The 16,681-nt window shown below is 45.1% G+C and overlaps 2 pseudogenes; one reads left to right on the top strand and one right to left on the bottom strand.

Annotated features, from left to right (window-relative positions):
• Positions 1–727: 727 nt before the first annotated feature.
• Positions 728–846, bottom strand: LOC135052439 (5S ribosomal RNA; annotated as a pseudogene).
• A 15,364-nt stretch (positions 847–16,210) lies between these two features.
• LOC135052438 (5S ribosomal RNA) lies at positions 16,211–16,329 on the top strand (annotated as a pseudogene).
• Positions 16,330–16,681: the final 352 nt, after the last annotated feature.

Here is a 16,681-nt window from a genome sequence, read left to right as displayed (position 1 = left end):
GGCGACGGTCGCCCGATTGATGAGGCCAGGCAAAAGGTGAATGCGGCGGTGGCGAAGTGGGTGTTGGCCCACAGAGGGAAAGTGGTTCGCCACCCTAGGATTCGGTTTGGGTTTTAATGTTTTTTGAGGTTATCGTCAGTTGAATATAGCCGTTCTTTTTTCTGCCACCATATGCCGGCTGAATCGGCATGTTAACTTAAATTTTACTTTACAGGTTTTTTCTAATGGTTAGGGTACAATAAATAGCTAACAATTTTCTGCCAAATTCAAGTCTCCGTGTCATTATTTCTTGGTATTAAAGGTATTGAATGCTTTACTTTTGAATAAGGGTCCACACACTATCATTAGGAGGTTTATTCCTTTGCGCAAAATGTTCAAATTGCATTTCATTGACATCTCGTTGCTGTCTTGTTAATGACAAATAAAGTAATTATTATTATTATTATTTGTGCATATATACTCTGTAATTGGGCGCTGCGGAACCCTTGTGGCGCCATATAAATAAAGGATAATAATAATAATATTAATAATAATAATAATTATTATTATTATTATTAAGTAAATGAGCGAAAATATTGTAGTCCCTTAATTAACACAAAAAATCCTTTATTTTCCTATACGGGGAATATATTTGTGGGAAAAAGTGGCTCTGTTAGGCTCAACTTTTTGGTGTCAAGGGATCATGATTTAGTATATAAGAATAAATTACTGGTGTGGAAGAGTAAAATACCTACGGTACCTAGTATTCTCTGGTGGTTGCCCATCCAGGTACTGACCAGGCTCTGCAGTGTATAGCTTCCAAGATCAGACGAGATTGGGCATACTCAGTGCGGTCTGACCGTAGGTAAGTGAATCTCTCACATGTGCAATCAATCCAAACATACAGACAATCATGCGATTCATATGTTAGACTGATGGGTTTGAACTGACAAGTGCCTGAATATCTTTCAATATACTGGTAAATGCACTAGGTAGAAGATGTTGCTGAGTAGCGTGTATTGTGATATGTAATTCTCAACATATACTGTATATACACTGAATTTGTGAGGAGCAGACAATGGCTCAGAAGTATAGGGCGGAGGGGTACTTCTGCTGTCCCTAAATGGGGTGGCGTTCTGTTACCATAAGCATTGCAGAATGCCACTGGTGGTTATGGGATGAGAGAGTACCCTGAAAAAAAAGGAGAGAGCAAGAATTGAATTGGGAGAGCGTAGTATCCCTAGACATTGCATGCAGACTCAGAAAGAGACAATTTCAGTGCAGTATTCATGTACAATTCAGTGCAGTATGCAGAATGATATATGACACAAAGTAAGGTTAACTTATAAATTATTCTGTAAAAAGATGTTTCAACTTTTGCTGATAATTATAATTATAATAAGACAGAAACAATTCAGTGCAGTATTCAAAGTGCAATTCAGTGCAGTATGCAGAATGATGTATGGCACAAAAATAAGTTTATATTATTCTGTAAATAATAGAGGAGTTTAGAGTAATGTATATACAGTATGTGTCAAAAAAAACAGACAGGAGGGGGATTTATCTTTATTCTTGATTATGGGGGTAATTCCAAGTTGATCGCAGTAGGATTTTTTATAGCAATTGGGCAAAACCATGTGCACTGCAGGGGAGGCAGCCGCCACAGCCGCTACGGAGAAAGAGTCAGAAGGCGGCTCTGAGGGCAGTGCGATTAGCGCCGGAGGAGAAGGGGAGACAGCACAATTAGAGAGCCCGAGGCTGTAGCGCTAAAGCAGCGGGGAGGCGCCCTCACCTATCGGTGGTGTGGAGGAGGAGGCACGTCAGAACAGGGACCTTGCTGGAAGTGGTCCGCACGGCAGCGCCGCTGAGGGGCAAGTAAACACTTAATCCCACGCATGTTCTCTGCGCTGAGGGACGGAGAGGCAGTGTCAGAAAAGTGAAATGTCATGGCAACATGACGATGACGCATCATTCTTTCCCACCCACATCAGGCTTCAATAACTGTTAAGGGCGACACCTGCAGGCCATTGGCAGGAGAGTCGGGGCAGCACCTCACAGCAGCGCTGTGCTGATAAATCAAAGAGGTGTGACGTGTGAGTGTAAAATCACTGCAGAGCTTTAGCCACAACTAGAACATGATTGCAAATACAGATACTAGGCTGCAGTTATTGATGAGCCAGTGACTTATAATAACTATATTACGGCTCTGTATGAGATATTTTAATAGAGCAGTGGGGATATTGGAAAGTGCTGTCAGGATGTACATGTAGTGATTGGAATAGAATAGAACTGTGACCTTGCTTTTACAGCCATAAATCCTCTATTGCTTAAGGTGTCAGTCATTTCAGCATAAGGAAGGAAAGACGAGACCGTGACCTCTTATTGCAGCACTCTGAATATTAAATTCAAAGCCCAGACTTTTGACTGTATTTAATAGATATACCTTATACTTCTGTTCAGAAGTTAATAAAGATCAGTAACTATAACAAGGAGCCTAGTTACAAGGCATTGGCAGCGGAGAAAGAAAATTGCATAACAGCGAATCTAAATCACCCACAGTTTATTAATTCTGTCGTATTATATGCAAATTGTGCTGCGGTAAGGGAGAAGTCGGGCACTTAAGATATATTAAATCATCCAGTTACAAACCTGCAAACCTGCAGGTGCTTAAAATAGAATATGTTTAAATGTGAGTGACGTCTATCTAATTCTAAACAAGAACAGGGAGGATGCGAATACATTGATTTACAATACAAGAAAAAAAAACTTCAGTCAAGCCCAGGGAGCGCAGCTACCGAATGTGAACTGAATTTGTTCTTTAAGAGTCTGGTACTGGACTAAGCCGCTACAGTTTCGCTTTATTGAGTAGAAGAGACAAGCCTACTACCAATTAATTAATTAACTGCTATTATTACTGCTTGTGTAGTCGAGAGATACTTTCTTCCCATCTGTACAAAGGACAATAGGAATTGTGAGTAACTTTCTCAAGATAGTAATAGACAGAACTTTGTGTCATCTTCGCTGTTCCTGTATAAAGGAAGTACAATTATCATAAAACGGGTGTGGTACCAGTTGTTCAGTATTAAACTATCTTTTATTCATGGGATGCATATGCATAAGCCCTAAAAGTGCACTATCATACTGAGAGTACCCGGGTCACTCCTGCATCTAAAGGCGCCATTTTTAAAGGGAACTTTTTGTGTACTGCATGCATGATATTTGTATAGGTGTACAAAGGGAGCCTAGCGGGGATTCGTGTGCGTTGTGAATGTACAATTGTTGAAATATTTATTTGTGTCTGATGCACTCGTTATAATACATTAAAGTGTTATACTTACCATATTTGCTAGGTCCATTTGGGAAACGACCTGAAGACCCTGGAAAAGAAACGGAAACAGGTATATAAGAGGATATATATATATTTAAGGGGAACAACACGAGCAACACATTAGGTATAGATAAAGTAAGGCTTACTCAAGCGAGCCTTACACTGACTAATTACACTGCAAGTAGATTGAGTGGAGGCACAACTGTCGGGTAATCACCCCTTAGGGGTATATGCAATTGCGGTCGAATTGCCAAAAATGTCAAAAAACGGGTCATTTTCATCACAAAAAACCTGTCGAATTTGATTCGACAATGCAATACAGTACTTTCGACAAAAAACCTGCCATTTCATTTTCGACTTTTGGCAATTCGACTTTTTTTCAATTTGACATGTCTGCAATGTTAAAATGCGGCTTTTCGACAAAAGTATATTCAACTGAAGAATGTCGATTCGACAACAGTGCTTTTCTACAGTCATTTCGTCAATTTCATTCCGCCTAATTTTCCTGTCGTGATCTAATAAACATTTTTCAAAACATTAATTTTTTTGTGCTTTTTTTATTGCTAATAGCATATCTATTTATATTAGAAGGGGTTATCTACTTGGTTTGTCCTTAGGAGCCACAAGTATTATTTAATCGATTTTTTTTAAAGAATATATATATTTTTAATAACTACAATAATATGGAGAGATCAGTGCATGTTTTTAGGTTGGAAGGGGTGTGAAAGTGTTAAAATTACTGAAAAAAATGCATGGGTTCCCCCCTCCTAAGCATAACCAGCCTCGGGCACTTTGAGCCGGTCCTGGTTGTAAAAATACGGGGGGGGAATGACAGGGGTTCCCCAGTATTTTAACAACCAGCACTGGGATCTTCACCTGGTCCTGGTGCAAAAAATACGGGGGACAAAAGATGTAGGGGTCCCCTGTATTTTTCACACCAGCACCGGGCTCCTCTAGCCAGAGAGATAATGCCACAGGCAGGGGAAACTTTTATATAGGTCCCTGCGGCCATGGCATTAAATCCCCAACTAGTCATTCCTGGCTGGGGTACCCTGGAGGAGTGGGGACCCCTTAAATCAAGGGGTCCCCCCCTCCAGCCACCCAAGGGCCAGGGGTGAAGCTCGAGGCTGTCCCCCCCATCCAAGGGCGGCGGATAGGGGGCTGATAGCCATGTGTCAAAAAAAAGAATATTGTTTTTTGTAGCAAAACTGTAGGAGAACCACAAGTACCAGCATACGGGGGAAAACGGGCCCGCTGGTACCTGTAGTTCTACTACAAAATAAAATACCCAAATAAAAACAGTAAACACACACACACCGTGACAGTATAACTTTATTACGTACATGCACACCAACATAAACACATACTTACCTATGTTGACACAAAGAGTCGGTCCCCTTCTCCACGTAGAATCCACGGGGTACCTGTAACTAAAATTATACTCGCGACAATCCAGTGTAGATCGGTCCTCTTCTTGTTTGTAATCCACGTACTTGGCAAAAAAAAAAAAAATAACCCGAAGAACCCGAACCACGCACTGAAAGGGGTCCCATGTTTACACATGGGACCCCTTTCCTCGACTGGCGAGACCCCCCGTGACTGCTGTCAAAGAGGGTCCCTTCAGCGAATCAGGGCGCGCCACGTCATGGCACTCTCCTGATTGGCTGTGCGTGCCTGAGCTGTCAATCAGGCGGCGCACTCGAGATACAATGTAGCACATAGGTGCTCCATTAAATGCAATGGTGGGAACTTTGCGTTCAGCGGTAGACTGCGAGGTTATGTGGGGTCACTCTTGTGGTCTACTGCTGACCGCAAAGTTCCCACCATTGGATATAATGGAGCGCCTATGCGTTACATTGTATATCGACTCGAGTGTGCCGCCTGACTGACAGTTCAGACACGCACAGCCAATCAGGAGAGTGCCATGACGTGGCGCTCCCTGATTGGCTGAAGGGACCCTCTTTGACAGCAGTCCAGGGCGGTCCCACCAGTCGGGGACAGGGGTCCCATGTATACTTTATCTATGTTTTTTCTAACGTCCTAGTGGATGCTGGGGACTCCGTAAGGACCATGGGGAATAGACGGGCTCCGCAGCAGACATGGGCACTTTAAGAAAGAATTTAGATTCTGGTGTGCTCTGGCTCCTCCCTCTATGTCCCTCCTCCAGACCTCAGTTTGAGACTGTGCCCGGATGAGCTGGGTGCTGTTCAGTGAGCTCTCCTGAGCTTGCTGTGAGAAGGTATTTTGTTAGGTTTTTTATTTTCAGGGAGCTCTGCTGGCAACAGACTCCCTGCATCGTGGGACAGAGGGGAGATAAGCAGCCCTACTCTCTGAAACTAGGTCCAGCTTCTTAGGCTACTGGACACCATTAGCTCCAGAGGGATAGTACACAGGATCTCACCCTCGTCGTCCGATCCCAGAGCCGCGCCGCCGTCCCCCTCGCAGAGCCGGAAGACAGAAGCCGGGTGAGTATGAGAAGCAAGAAGACTTCGAAATCGGCGGCAGAAGACTCCGTTCTTCACTGAGGTAACGCACAGCACTGCAGCTGTGCACCATTGCTCCCACACACCTCACATACTCCGGTCACTGTAAGGGTGCAGGGCGCAGGGCGCAGGGGGGGGGGGGGGCGCCCTGGGCAGCATATGGACCTCTGTTGGCAAAAGTACACATATATACAGTTGGGCACTGTATATATGTATGAGCCCCCGCCAAGAAAATGTATATTTAAGCGGGACAGAAGCCCGCCGTCGAGGGGGCGGGGCTTCTTCCTCAGCACTCACCTGCGCCATTTTTTCTCCACAGCTCCGCTGAGAGGAAGCTCCCCAGGCTCTCCCCTGCAGATACACGGTAGAAGAGGGTAAAAAAAGAGGGGGGGGCACATAATTAGGTGCAAAAATCTATAAACAGCAGCTACTGGGTTAACATTAAGTTACTGTGTTATTCCTGGGTTTATAGCGCTGTGGTGTGTGCTGGCATACTCTCTCTCTGTCTCTCCAAAGGGCCTTGTGGGGGAATTGTCTTCAGATGAGCATTCCCTGAGTGTGTGGTGTGTCGGTACGTGTGTGTCGACATGTCTGAGGTAAAAGGACATCTCCTAGGAGGAGATGGAGCAAATGTGTGTGTGAGTGGTGTCTCCGTCGACAACGCCGACACATGTTTGGATATGTGAAATTAAGTGCTAAGGTAAATTTATTGCACAAAAGATTAGAGAACAGACAGGGAATCTACCCATGTCTGTCCCTATGTCACAGAGACCTTCAGAGTCTCTCAATGCTCACTATCCAAAATTATAGACACTGTTATTGACACGGAGTCTGACTCCAGTGTCGACTACGATAATGCAAAGTTACAGCGAAAATGGCAGGAAAGTATTCAATATATGATTATTGTAATAAAAAATGTTTTGCATATCATTGATGACTCATCTGTCCCTGACATAAGGGTACACATGTTTAAGGGGAAGAAAGCTGAGGTAAATTTCCCTCCTCTCATGAAGAAAAAGAGCGGGAATCTCCAGACAAGAGACTGCAGTTCCCCACAAAGAATTCTCAGGGAGTATCCTTTCCCTACTAGGGCCAGGATACGATGGGAATCTTCCCCTAGGGTGTCACGTTTGCCCAAAAGGTAGCGCTGACTCAGGGATCCTGCAGATAGCATGCAGTAAAAGTACTTGGAAGTCCATTTACACACATTCTGGTACTCTACTCAGACCGGCTATTGTGTCGGCATGGGTTTATAGCGCTGTAGCAGCGTGGACAGATACCTTGTCAGCAGAGATTGAGACCCTAGTATGTATGTATATATATATATATATATATATATATATAGATAGATAGATAGATAGATAGATAGATAGATAGATAGATAGATATAAAAGAAGCTGTCTTAGATATATATATATATATATATATAAACATGCCCAAAGAAACATTAGTCTACTGGGTTCTAGAGTCAACGCTATGTCGATTTCTGCTTGACGTGTCCTGTGGAACATGCAATGGACAGGTGATGCCGACTTAAGAGGCATATGGAAGTTTTACCTTACAAGGCTGAGGATTGTGTGGAGAAGGGATCTCGGACCTGGTTTCCACAGCTATAGCTGGTAATTCTGATCTTTTGCCTTATATTCCAGCACAGCATAGGAAAGCACGACATTATCAAATGCAGTCCTTTCGATCACAAAGAAACAAGAAAGTCCGAGGTGCGTCCTTTCTTGCCAGAGGCAGGGGCAGTGGAAAGAAGCTGCACAACACAGCTAGTTCCCAGGAACAGAAGTCCTCCCCGGCCTCTACAAAATCCACCGCATGTCGCTGGGGCTACACAGGCGGAGCTAGGCCCGGTGGGGGCACGTCTTCGAAATTTCAGCCCCAAGTGGGTTCACTCCCTGTTGGATCCCTGGGCAATAGATATTGTGTCTCAGGGATACAAGATGGACTTCGAGGAGATGCCCCCTCACCGACGGCCCTGCCGGCTTCCCCCCATGAGAGGGAAATAGTGTTAACTGCAATTCACAAATTGTATCTTCAACAAGGAGGGGGTTATTATTCGACCATGTTGTAGTCCCGAAACCGGACGGTTCGGTCACACCCATATTGAATTTAAAATCCCTGAACATATACCTGAAAAGGTTCAAATTCACGATGGAATCGCTTAGAGTGGTCGTCGCAAGCCTGGAAGGGAGGGATTTTATGGTGTCTCTGGACATAAAGGATGCATACCTTCATGTCCCCATTTATCCACCTCATCAGGCGTACCTCAGATCTGTGGTGCAGGATTGTCATTATCAATTTCAGATGTTGCCGCTTGGTCTCTCCACGGCACCGAGAATATTTACCAAGGTAATGGCGGAAATGATGGTACTCCTGCGGAAGCAAGGGGTCGCAATTATCCCATACTTGGACGATCTCCTCATAAAAGCGGGATCAAGAGAGCAGTTGCTGATCAGCGTAGCACTTTCTCTGGAAGTGTAACGGCAACACGGTTGGATTCTAAATATTTCAAAATTGCAGTTGGTTCCTACGGCTCGTCTGCCTTTCCTAGGCATGATTCTAGACACAGACCAGAAAAGGGTTTATCTCCCGATAGAGAGAGCTCAGGAGCTCATGACTCTGGTCAGGAACCTATTAAAACCAAAACATGTGTCAGGGCATCACTGCACTCGAGTCCTGGGAAGGATGGTGGCATCATACGAGGCCATTCCCTTCGGCAGGTTCCATGCGAGGACCTTTCAATGGGAATTACTGGACAAGTGGTCCGGATAACATCTTCAGATGCATCGGTTAATCACCCTATCCCCCAGGGCCAGGGTGTCTCTCCTGTGGTGGCTGCAGAGTGCTCACCTTCTCGAGGGCCGCAGATTCGGCATTCAGGACTGGTTCCTGGTGACCACGGATGCAAGCCTCCGAGGGAGGGGAGCAGTCACACAGGGAAGATATTTCCCAGGTCTGTGGTCAAGTCAACATCCTGGAACTAAGGGCCGTATACAACCGCCCTACGTCAAGCGGAGACCCTGCTTCACGACCAACCGGTTCTGATTCAGTCAGACACCATCACCGCAGTGGCTCATGTAAACCGACAAGGCGGCGCAAGGAGCAAGGTAGCGATGGCGGAAGCCACCAGAATTCTTCGCTGGGCGCAAAATCACGTAAGCGCACTGTCAGCAGTGTTCATACCGGGAGTGGACAACTGGGAAGCAGACTTCCTCAGCAGACACGACCTCCACCCGGGAGAGTGGGGACTTCATCAGGAAGTCTTCGCACAGACGGCAAGTCGGTGGGTACTGCCACAGGGGGACATGATGGCATCCCGCCTCAACAAAAAACTACAGAGGTATTGCGCCAGGTCAAGAGACTCTCAGGCGATAGCTGTAGACGCACTGGTGACACCGTGGATGTTCCAGTCGGTCTATGTATTTCCTCCTCTTCCTCTCATACCCAAGGTGCTGAGAATAATAAGAAAACGAGGAGTGTGAATGATACTCATTGTTCCAGATTGGCCACGAAGGACTTGGTATCCAGATCTGCAAGAAATACTCACAGAGGACCCGTGGCCTCTTCCTCTAAGACAGGACTTGTTGCAACAGGGGCCCTGTCTGTTCCAAGACTTACCGCGGCTGCGTTTGATGGCATGGCAGTTGAACACCGGATCCTAGCAGAGAAAGGCATTCCGGATGAGGTCATTCCTACGCTGATAAAGGCTAGGAAGGACGTGACAGCTCAACATTATCACCGTATATGGCGAAAATATGTTGCTTGGTGTGAGGCCAATAATGCCCCTACGGAGGAATTCCAGCTGGGCCATTTCCTTCACTTCCTACAGTCAGGAGTGAATTTGGGCCTAAAATTGGGTTCCATTAAGGTCCAGATTTCGTCCCTATCCATTTTCTTTCAAAAGGAGTTGACTTCTATACCTGAAGTTCAGACGTTTGTAAAGGGAGTGCAGCATATTCAGCCCCCTTTTTTGCCTCCAGTGGCACCATGGGATCTTAACGTGGTGTTGAGTTTCCTGAAATCCCACTGGTTTGAACCACTCAAAACGGTGGAGTTGAAATATCTCACGTGAAAGGTGGTCATGCTATTAGCCTTGGCTTCAGCTAGGCGGCTGTCAGAGTTGGCGGCTTTGTCACATAAAAGCCCCTATCTAGTTTTCCATGGGGAGGGAGCAGAATTGCGGACCCGTCCACAATTTCTACCGAAAGTGGTTTCATCCTTTCATATAAACCAACCTATTGTGGTGCCTGTGGCTACTACTGACTTGGAGGATTCCGAGTTGCTTGATGTAGTCAGGGCTTTAAAGGTTTATGTAGCCAGAATGGCTAGGGTCAGGAAAACAGAGTGTTTGTTTATCCTGTATGCTTCCAACAAGTTTGGTGCTCCTGCTTCAAAGCAGACTATTGCTTGCTGGATCTGTAACATGATTCAGCAGGCTCATTCTGCGGTTGGATTGCCGCTGCCAAAATCAGTTAAGGCCCATTCCACTAGGAAGGTGGGCTCTTCTTGGGCGGCTGCCCGAGGGGTCTCGGCATTACAGCTTTGCCGAGCGGCTACTTGGTGAGGTTCAAACACTTTTGCAAAGTTCTACAAGTTTGATACTCTGGCCGAGGAGGACCTTGTGTTTGCTCAATCGGTGCTGCAGAGTCATCCGCACTCTACCGCCTGTTTGGGAGCTTTGGTATAATCCCCATGGTCCTTACGGAGTGCCCAGCATCCACTAGGACGTTAGAGAAAATAAGATTTTACTTACCGGTAAATCTATTTGTCGTAGTCCGTAGTGGATGCTGGGCGCCTGTCCCAAGTGGGGACTTCTTCTGCAATGCTTGTATATAGTTATTGCTTAAATAAGGGTTATGTTATGGTTGCATCAGGGTTGACTTGTTGCTCTGTTATTGTTCATACTGTTGACTGGGTATGTTTATCTCAAGTTATACGGTGTGATTGGTGTGGTGGTATGAATCTTGCCCTGGACTACCAAAATCCTTTCCTTGTACTGTCAGCTCTTTCGGGGCCACAGTTTCTCTAACTGAGGTCTGGAGGAGGGACATAGAGGGAGGAGCCAGAGCACACCAGAATCTAAATTCTTTCTTAAAGTGCCCATGTCTCCTGCGGAGCCCGTCTATTCCCCATGGTCCTTACGGAGTCCCCAGCATCCACTACGAACTACGAGAAATAGATTTACCGGTAAGTAAAATCTTATTTTTTTATTTTGCCAAGTACGTGGATTACAAACAAGAAGAGGACCGATCTACACAGGATTGTTGTGAGTATAATTTTATTTACAGGTACCCCGTGGATTCTGTGTGGAGAATGGGACCGACTCTTCGTGTCAACATAGGTAAGTATGTGTGTATGTTGGTGTGCATGTATGTAATAAAGTTATACTGTCATGGTGTGTGTGTACTGTTTTTATGTGGGTATTTTTTTTGTAGTAGAACTACAGGTACCAGCGGGCCCGTTTCCCCCCGCATGCTGGTACTTGTGGTTCTCCAAGTACCAGCTTGTGGGGAGGCTTGCTGGGACTTATAGTTCATCTACAAAAAACAATATTCTGTCATTTTACACTCTGGCTATCAGACCCCCATCCGCCGCCCATGGATTGGGGGGACAGCCTCATGCTTCACCCCTGGCCCTTGTGTGGCTGGAGGGGACCCCTTGATTTAGGGGGTCCCCACTCCTCCAGGGTACCCCGACTAGGGGTGACTAGTTGGGGGGGTAATGCCACGGCTGCAGGGACCAGTATAAAAGTGTTCCCCGGCTGTGGCATTATCTCTCTGACTAGTGGAGCAGGGTGTTGGTGTTAAAAATATGGGGGACCCCTACGTTTTCTGTCCCCCATATTTTTTGCACCAGGACCAGGCGCAGAGCCTGGTGCTGGTTGATGAAATATGGAGGGACCCTATTCATTTTTTCCCCTGTATTTTTTCAACTAGGACCGGCTCAAAGAGCCCGAGGCTGGTTATGCTTAAGAGGGGGGACCCCACGCATTTTTTTTCAGGATTTTTTGAACACTTTTGTGCCGTCTATGAAGTCGAATCCAGGCCACCCACTATTCGTCAATTGGTCTGTTTTTCGACAGCGGGACTGTCGAATCCATTATTTATTGAATATGTGGAATTTGGGTCCCGGCGGGAGGGTTTCGACTGTCGAATTGTGTCGAATCCAAAAATGGTCAAATTCCAGCCGGAATTCGACCACAATTGCATATACCCCTTAGTACGCTAGTTAATCAACTCCCAGCCTTTAGTATTAAGGGAAGGGTTACACATGTGTGTTTTTTTTTTTTGCCTTCCCGGTGGAGGTGATAAGACAGAGATGGGGGGAGATTGGGGTTAAGATCAACTGATGAGGTGATGCGTGCTGGCCCTGGGTGGGGGAAAGGAAGATGTGGTTTTATGGTGGAATGGGGGAAGGTGTTATGGTGTGAAGAATGTGCACATGGATGGTAGGGAGGGAAGGGATGAGGGAAATGGCGGTTTAAAGGGGGCTTGGAATGGCTGGAAAGTGTGTGTATTTCTGTAAGATTAAATAGTGACATGAAAGCCTAAGTATGAGTGTATGTGAAAGTACATGAGTGATATCAGAGCTGTTGAGATAAGTGGGTTAAACAAACGGTGAGAATTGTATGAGGTGTGTGTAGGAGTAGATCATGTCCAGATGGGGAAATGGGTTGCTGTGTGAGATGTGAGTGTACATTGTATTGCAAAGGGGAATAGGTGGCTCTGTATGGTGTAAAAGTGCATTGATTGTGGTGGGGAAATGGGTGAATCATAAACTAAGTATTGGAAGGCGTCTGTTGGTCCGGATGGGTGATGGCTGGAAAGATGGGGGGCGGGGGAGGAAAAGAGGGGGATTTATGGGCTGTAAGACTGATTGTGTGTTTGGATGATGTCCTGGAAGGAAAAAAAGGGAAGGGGGGGGGGGGGTTCTCCCCTATCTCTGTCTTATCACCTCCACCGGGAATCTAAAAAAACACACGTTTACATCATTCTCATTTTATATTTTATTTCATCATTTCTCATATATAATTTCCCCACTTACATTACTCCTCACATAGACATAGGAATTTTGTCCATACCAACAACAATATTTGGTTATAGATCTCCATACATGCAGTAATAACAATTAGTGTGGTCTCTTTATAAATCCCAAATACAGACAACAACAAATCAAAATAAACATGGTGATATAATGTACATATCAGGAGTTTAAAATCAAGAAAAAAGATAAATCCCCCTCCTGTCCGGGTTTTTTTGACACATATATACATTCCTCTAAACTTACAAACAAATAAAAAAATATGAAACACACTGGTATGGTAAATAAAATGGAATTTAATACAATACTAGCATACAATGTCTAAAAACAAGCAATACATAAAAAATCAAGTGGACTAGGAACAGGCCATGGGGGGAATGTGATCCTACCGATGCAGGTGGAGGAGCCGCAAGTGTCAAATAAAGGCAGGGTACCCCGGGAAATACCCTGCTGGTGGCTTCTCTGATCGAATTCCCTTCCAGGCAATCAGGAAAACAGTCCGCCAAATGTCCAGGGGGTGGGCAGCGCCACAAGGTATCACCAACGCGTTTTGGGATAGCCTGGTCCCTTCTTCAAGGCAAGGTAGACATTGTATGCTAGTATTGTATTAAATTCCATTTTATTTACCATACCAGTGTGTTTCAACATACACTTTCACACCTTGAAATTATCCACATACATAGGTGACCGTAAGAGAGACCAGCGTCATTGTAGAGAGAGCACACCCCCTTTTTCATTTTGCACTTTTGTACTGAGCCCTTAGGGAGCTCTGGCACTCTCCACACGGCCAGCTGTCTCAGTCCTATACAGCGCAGACTTGCTACTCCCGCCCTCCAGTTTGCACAAATAAAAAAATATGATAGCACGCCAAGTTCATTTATTTACTTATTCTATTTCCTCTTCCCTAGAATGATTAAAGACATTTCCCTCAGATGTATTGATAATCCATAAGAGGGACATCTTATTCAATTCAATGAAGGAGGCTGCTCTCAGCATGATGTAAACATCAGCTGGATCACCCCCTGACACACCTCTATGCCTGATAGGCTGGGTTTCCTGTTTAGATAAGTGGCTGTGAGCTCCGGGAGCAGGCGATCAACTCCCAGAGTTAAACGCACGTCACTTCCGGTTCCGGTGCCCGAACTTCCAGTCGCGCGGACTGCGGACACCGGCTCTCGGCTTCACTTTCAAGCTCAGTGTCCCCTTTCCTCGGCAGACAATCATCCATCTAGGACTTGAAAAATCCACACTGCCCACCATTGAATGGAGGTACAAAGGGGTGGACTGCACACCCAGTAAGGTAAACTGCTGACACTCACTGGGGAGGATTTCCGCCCAGGTCAGCGCTGCAGCTCTAACAATCCCTCCATACTGCCCACTAATCAATGGGAGTATTGTAGTGGATGTGGTATACTATTGCTTTTACACATATCTTTACCTTGCGTATATATACCATATTTATGACATTTGACCCATTCATAGGACCTTGTGCTTAGGGGACAAACATTATCTATATACAGAATAATATAAACTTATTTTGTGTCATACATCATTCTACATACTGCACTAAATTGTTTCTGTCTTATTATAATTATTAGCAAAAGTTGAAACATCTACTTACAGAATAATTTATAATTTAACTTTACTTTGTGTCCTATATCATTCTGCATACTGCACTGAATTTTACTTTGGGGGTCATTCCGAGTTGTTCGCTAGTTGCCGATTTTCGATATGCTGCGATTTGTTGCAAATTGCGCATGCGCAAGGCACACAGGGCCCATGCGCTTAGTTATTTAACACAAAACTTAGCAGTGTTGCTGTGGATCCTGCGGAGCTTTTCAGTTGCACTGCTGTTCGGTAAATGATTGACAGGAAAGGGGCGTTTCTGGGCGGCAACTCAGCGTTTTCCCGGTTTGCAAAAAAACGCAGGCGTGTCAGGGAAAGACGCGGGAGTGTCTGGAGAAACTTGGGAGTGGCTGGCCGAACGCAGGGCGTGTTTGTGACGTCAAACCAGGAACTAAACGGACTGAGCTGATCGCAATCTGTGAGTAGGTCCGGAGCTACTCAGAAACTGCTAAGAATTATTTAGTAGCAGTTTTGCTAATTTTTCGTTCGCTATTCTGGTAAGCTAAGATACACTCCCAGAGGGCGGCGGCCTAGCGCGTGCAATGCTGCTAAAAGCCGCTAGTGAGCGAACAACTCGGAATGAAGGCCTTTGAGTACTGCACCGAATTGTTTCTGTTTAAATATAATTATCAGCAAAAGTTGAAACATCTATTTACAGAATAATGGTGGTCATTCCGAGTTGTTCGCTCGGTAAATTTCTTCGCATCTCAGCGATTTTCCGCTTAGTGCACATGCGCAATGTCCGCACTGCGACTGCGCCAAGTAAATTTGCTATGCAGTTAGGAATTTTACTCACGGTTTTTTCTTCGTTCTGGTGATCGTAATGTGATTGACAGGAAGTGGGTGTTTCTGGGCGGAAACTGGTCGTTTTATGGGCGTGTGGGAAAAAACGCTACCGTTTCTGGGAAAAACGCGGGAGTGGCTGGAGAAACGGAGGAGTGTCTGGGCGAACGCTGGGTGTGTTTGTGACATCAAACCAGGAACGACAAGCACTGTACTGATCGCACTGGCAGAGTAAGTCTCGAGCTACTCAGAAACTGCACAGAGATGTCTTTTTCGCAATATTGCGAATCTTTCGTTAGCAATTTTGATAAGCTAAGATTCACTCCCAGTAGGCGGCGGCTTAGCGTGTGCAAAGCTGCTAAAAGAAGCTTGCGAGCGAACAACTCGGAATGAGGGCCCATATAACCTTATTTTGTGTCAGACATCATTCTGCACACTGCACTGAATTGTACATGAATACTGCACTGAAATTGTCTCTTTCTGAGTCTGCATGCAATGTCTAGGGATACTACGCTCTCCCAATTCAATTCTTGCTCTCTCCTTTTTTTTCAGGGTACTTTCTCATCCCATAACCACCAGTGGCATTCTGCAATGCTTATGGTAACAGAACGCCACCCCATTTAGGGACAGCAGAAGTACCCCTCCACCCTATACTTCTGAGCCATTGTCTGTTTTTTGCCACTCTCTCATTCTGTCATTCGATGTTCAAAACAGATGATCGAACAGCAGAAGTGTTAAGAAACGTGGACTTGGCTCCTGCTCCTCACAAATTCAGTGTATATACAGTATATGTTGAGAATTACATATCACGATACACGCTACTCATCAACATCTTCTACCTAGTGCATTTACCAGTATATTGAAAGATATTTAGGCACTTGTCAGTTCAAACCCATCATTCTAACATATGAATTGCATGATTGTCTGTATGTTTGGATTGATTGCACATGTGAGAGATTCACTTACCTACGGTCAGACCGCACTGAGTATGCCCAATCTCGTCTGATCTTGGAAGCTATACACTGCAGAGCCTGGTCAGTACCTGGATGGGCAACCACCAGAGAATACTAGGTACCGTAGGTAATTTACTCTTCCACACCAGTAATTTATTCTTATATACTAAATAATGATCCCTTGACACTAAAAAACTGAGCCTAACAGAGCCACTTTTTCCCACAAATATATTCCCCGTATAGGAAAATAAAGGAATTTTTGTGATAATTAAGGGACTACAATATTTTTGCTCATTTACTTAACTTCTCTCGCCTAGAAATTACAGCATGTGCGCATTTATGTGACACACACCAAATGCCTTCTCTCCCCCCTCCTTTCTTAGTATATATCAATAAAAGTTACATTTTAATATTTTCAATCATACAAGTGTGCCCTGGAAAAGGCATATAGTCACTTTTGTCTTTTTGTCTTTTTTATTTTC

This window comes from Pseudophryne corroboree, chromosome 2, assembly GCF_028390025.1.
Source record: "Pseudophryne corroboree isolate aPseCor3 chromosome 2, aPseCor3.hap2, whole genome shotgun sequence".
Taxonomy (NCBI): Eukaryota; Metazoa; Chordata; class Amphibia; order Anura; family Myobatrachidae; genus Pseudophryne; species Pseudophryne corroboree.
The sequence above is the reverse complement of the archived record's forward strand: the minus strand, read 5'-3'. Positions and strand labels throughout refer to the sequence as shown.